Source organism: Cupressus sempervirens, chromosome 7, assembly GCF_028749045.1.
Source record: "Cupressus sempervirens isolate cs-2001-9-10 chromosome 7, ASM2874904v1, whole genome shotgun sequence".
Classification (NCBI taxonomy): Eukaryota; Viridiplantae; Streptophyta; class Pinopsida; order Cupressales; family Cupressaceae; genus Cupressus; species Cupressus sempervirens.
Window position 1 is genome coordinate 433,802,330 of NC_143124.1, and position 5,475 is coordinate 433,807,804.

The 5,475-nt window shown below is 34.6% G+C and overlaps 1 pseudogene; it reads right to left on the bottom strand.

Annotated features, from left to right (window-relative positions):
• Nucleotides 1–2,964: 2,964 nt before the first annotated feature.
• LOC149547409 (homeobox-leucine zipper protein HAT4 pseudogene) lies at nucleotides 2,965–3,735 on the bottom strand (annotated as a pseudogene).
• Nucleotides 3,736–5,475: the final 1,740 nt, after the last annotated feature.

The window sequence follows — 5,475 nt, forward strand, 5'->3', positions numbered from 1 at the left end:
TTTTTAAAAAAAAAAAAAAAGTAAAACCTAAAGCAATTGAAAATTTCAAAAACAAAAGAAAATAGGAGTGAGAATGATAAATGACATACCAAGAATCACCTCCATTGTATGAATTTGTGAGGAAAGAAGCACTCCATACATGTCTCATCAAGCCTCTACAACACACTTAAACTAGTGCTTTTACCCCGACAGGGTGCAAGAGTACAGCTGATAGGCATTGGGGCTAAAGTGTATAGCTGAATATTTCATCCATGCTGGTGTAATTGTGGTGGAGGTGAAAACTAACCATTTTTGACAAAATGTTTTATATGATTTGATACTAGGAAATAGGAGATTTGTAACAGACTGAACCCATTTTTTTAAGAAGACCTACCACCTATTAATATGATTTAAGATGGTCTGTTTTAGCCAAACCTACTCAAACAACATAATATCAAAACATAATGTGCCTGTACTAATGAGTATGATCAAGCTTCTGAACACCTTCAATGGTGATAACTATAGATACCAACATGGCTACGATGGGAATCCCAAATCCCCAAACCCATCCATTTATGGCGTGAACATATACAGGCATAGTTATTCCTAACAATGCATCGGTGTTAATGCCAAAGGAGAACTAGTTGAAGGAGGAGTACTTTCCCTTTCTTTCCTCCTCATCTATCTCATCAAACTGATCTGCTCCAAAGGAGGAGACACAAGGCTTGATTACTCCTGTTCCAAGTGCAACTATGTATACAACAATGTACAAAAACCCAATCCAAGACTTGGAAGCTAGCTCACACCCACTTTTAGTGCATTTTGGTGGCCTAAGAGAGCTTATTGATGCATTTAGGAGTAGCATAATCCCTTGTAAAATGGGCCAAAACTTAGATTAATTATTATTTGTTAATATTAATTATTATCATGTGTTAAGTTTGAATAGACTTGAATACAAGACCTCAAATAAGAGGCTCATAAGTTATCATTGAGATATAGACTCTTGCCTAGTTTCCATAGAAGCTTAATGTAAGAACTTAAGAGGATAATAATAATTGGGCAAGCTGAATTATTCCTTACCATAGCATAAATGCAAGAAAAGATAATAATTGTTTTAAAGCATCCCAAATATGCATCAGCAAGGAAGGCTCCAAGTAGTGTGAGCACAAAAGCAACACCTATCTAGTCTGTAACAAAATTAGCAACTTTTGGTATGCTCTCATCCATCTGTGTTATTAGATATGAGAACATGTTCATTGAAACTGAATAGTATGCAAGCCTTTCAGTCCCCTCATTTACTGCAAAGTACTGCATGAATTCAACATTAGTATCATTTCATCTAATTTGACTAAAAACACATTTAGAGGATAGGGACACTAAAATTGTATAGATTGAAAACACACATTCAAAGTAATTAAATCACAATTCAAAACTCAAAAAAATGAGAGATCATATAAAGATTATGTTGTTGAGGAAGTGCTAAACTATTAATCCACACAAAAATATTAAACTTACTTTCATTTGTTTAATGTTCTACATAAAGACAAGAGAAGAGTCTAATACACAACGGTAAATTACAAGCCTCTTATTTGAAAAATCTTGTGTCAAGTCTACTCAAACATAATGCTTAACACTTAACAAATGAATACATAATAATGATAAATGAAACCGTAGATGTTACTTGACACAAGTCTACTCAAACATAATGCTTAAAACTTAAGAAATGAATAAATAATAATAATAAATGAAACTATAGATGTTACTTGAAACCAAGTAATGCTTTGATTACAAAATGTGCTAGTCTACTATACCTATAATGATAGGTGATGCTCTCCATCCCCCTGTTCTTTTCTTATCAGCTACATTCCCTTTCAATTCATATGCTATATGTGGAACATGAACAGATAAATTTTCCGTTCTCTCCATTTCTTGCAATAATTTCAACAAGGGGTCATAAATCATGATAAATTGAACTCCATAGAACTTCCATATCTGGTATTGATACGTTTGAGATTGATGGTTGTTTGAAGCATCCAATGTATAGCTTTTCCTTCATGTCAGTTTTCTGCTGATAATTTCAAAACAAGAACTTAAAAAATCCATCATCAATTTATGTCCATAAGCCTACCTTGGATGCTTATATTTCAAACCCTAATAATTTGAGGGAAGTATTCTTCTTCCCCTATAACAAGGCTTAATAAAGCATGCTGGAGTTGAACAAAATCTCTTGTTGCATGGATGTATTTAAAGGGAAGCGAAGATAATTTGAGAGAAATACTAGAGAACCTCAGAGAGAAGATACCATAGACAAATAGAAGCTTCCAAATAGTATATTTGGTAAGAATGTAAGAAATATATTCTTTTTTGGCTCATCTCTTTGGCATGCATGTGTTCCACATGTCCATGAAGCCAAGGATAATACGCAAAATGTATATTTAAATCTCAGAGTAAATCAGCTTGACACAAGTTTGTCAAATTTTAGTCTTATGTCTAATAACTATTGACATAAGCGTTGTAAATCTTGTGGATTGTAACAATGTGCTTGAATTCTATATGTTGTTTTCATATTCTCAAATAAACATGCTAATGGTGGAAGTGCCTTCATATTCTTATAATCCATTTGATTTGGCTAATTAGGATAATGAAATAATGTATATTTAAATCTATTGTAGGCTTTTCTAAATTTTACTGATGATTAGCTTGTATGATTTTATCTCTAGCCTATTTAGAGGTGGGAAAAGAACTTCAGGCTTTTGCACACCCGTTTTTGGGATATTTTATACTTGATGACAAGGACATAATTGAATTATCCCCAAAGAACAGTTTGAATCTTTCTTAAATTGTTATAAAAGATTTTGATCTTATTAACAAAAGCTTACAGATTTTAAGTCTATATATTATAATCATAAGACAATAACATTTGTAAAATATATGAAAATTGTTGATTCCTTCAAATTATTCTGAAGGTAGTTGATGTGATTCCATTCATGTCTTATGGATGAGACTTTCCACTCTTTCGCAAGAGGAATGCATGGTGAGGTTTGCCGCTGGAAGTTGCATGTTGAAACCTTCAGAGCTCGCAGCTCATGCACTTCCTTCTGCAGCCACCTGTTCTCTTCCATCAGATTTTTGCAGCACCACTTCGGAAATTCACAATCCATTTTTGTCTACTTCACGCCATTTATAAGCAGTATGTTCTGGAACTAGACTTCAACCTGCTATGGATGAAGGTTGAGTTGCTTTGCCAGGGCATTTTTTTGCTTTTGCACTATAAATTTATTTGAGCACTTATTTAAAGAGTTTGAGCAAGATTTGAGAAATTACATCAAGATTTGAGCAGTTATTTAGATTATTTTAACATTTACTCCAAGGATTTGAGCACGTATTTAATGGTTTTGAGAAATTACAGAAAGAATTTGAGCAATTATTTAAAGGATTTGAACACTTGAAGGATTTGAGCACAAATTTAAAGAATTTGAGCACTTATTCGAAAGGATTTGAGCAAATATTTACCAGATTGAGTGTGTTGTGCTTTTTAAAGCTTCCTTCTAGAAGAGCCGATTGATCCTTGGAAAGGCGAAGCTTCTTCCTGATATTATCTCCTTCCTCTTCATCACTACCTCTCCAGGATGCCCTGTCGCTCTCCCTTTTGTTTTTTCCATTGCAACAAAGCCCGCCCTCTTCCATGTGAAAGGACAAAATAGTGCTATTAGGAGAAGACACGACAGCCTCTTCATCATATTCGGACGAGGACATCTAGAACATATCAATGCCCTGCCTCTCCCTCCTCCCTACACCACGCCATACAAAAAAATAAACTCAAAAAACCCTACAATTTCTCTAAATAACTAGATAATTTCACCAAATAACCAGAGGATTTCACTGAATAACCCTAAATAAATGCAACAGAAATGCAAAAACACACCAAAGGATGTCATCCAGGACCATAGCTATCCATGGAGGTTGGCCTCGTCTTCGCCCAGTAAGGAAGCTCGGCCATTGAAGAGGAAGAGGAGATATTTGTTAGAAATAGTTAACAGTCATGCTGTTATAACCAAACAGCAAGTATGCCACACATTTCCTATTAAATTGGTAACAAGATAGGATAGGTATTTTCAGCTTCATGGGTTTCAAAAATGCAAATCAGATCCAAATCTTTATGTGAAGAGAGTGCAAAATGAAATTATTATTGTTGCAGTTTATGTGGATGATTTACTCATAGCTGGACCAAATATTGGGTTAATTAGTGATTTCAAATCAAATCTTAAAGGGGCATTTCATATGAGTGATTTGGGTGAACTGAATTATTTTCTTGGCTTGCAAATTAGTAGACTTCATGATGGGTTATTTATCTCTCAAGCAAAATATGCTTTGGATCTTTTAGATAAATTTAACATGCTTGAATGTAAGCCAGCCCCTACTCCTTTTCAATCTGGAATTAAGCTTACTAAAGAATGTATTTCCAAGAAGGTGGATGCTACTTTATATAGACAACTTGTTGGTAGCTTGGTTTATCTAACACAGTCTAGACCAGACATTTGTTTTGCAGTCAGTTTGGTATGTAGATTTATGCAGGAACCAAAAGAAACTCATTGGTTGGCTGCCAAACAAATTTTATGATACATTCGTGGCACCATTTACTATGGCATTCATTATAGTTACAAGTCTTCAATTTCTTTGACTGGCTTCATAGATTCAGACTGGGGAGGTGACATAGATGATAGAAAATCTACTGGTGGTTATATTTTTCAGCTCGGGTCAGGTCTTATTACATGGAGCAGCAAAAAACAAACTACTACATCATTGTCCTCATGTGAAGCAGAATATAGAGCAACAAAAGAAGCTGGAAAGGAACTAGTTTGGATTCGCAACCTTTTATTTGAGCTTGGTTTTGCACAAAGTTCAGCTACTCCTTTGTATTGTGATAATCAAAGTGCTATTCAAGTTGCAAACAATCCTATTTTTCATGCTAAAACAAAACACATTGAGATTGATGTTCACTATATTTGGGATCTTGTTCAAGAAAATTTTGTTAATCTTCTCTTTTGTCCAAGTGAAGACCAAGCAGCAGATATATTTACTAAGAGTATGCTTGAGGCCACATTTCTGAAACTACGAGGCATGCTCGGCATGATTGAGGTGAACATTAAGGGGGGATAGTCATGTCATGTTCCCCTCTCTTTCTTTTGTTGTAAATAGGTACCTAACAAGGCTGAATGCCGGGACCTATCCTATCTATATTTTTTATTGTAATTTCTCCCATACATTATCATTAGTGGTAGAAATTAAGGGAGGATGTTAGAAATAGTCAACAGTCATGCTGTTATAACCAAACAGCAAGTATGCCACACATTTCCTATTAAATTGGTAACAAGATAGGAATGTCCTCCATGAAACTAGGTCATACAACATTATCCTAAGAAGATATGAATGTCCTCCTTGATACTAGGTCATACAACCTTATCACCTTATCCTCTAGAATCATCTTCTCATCTC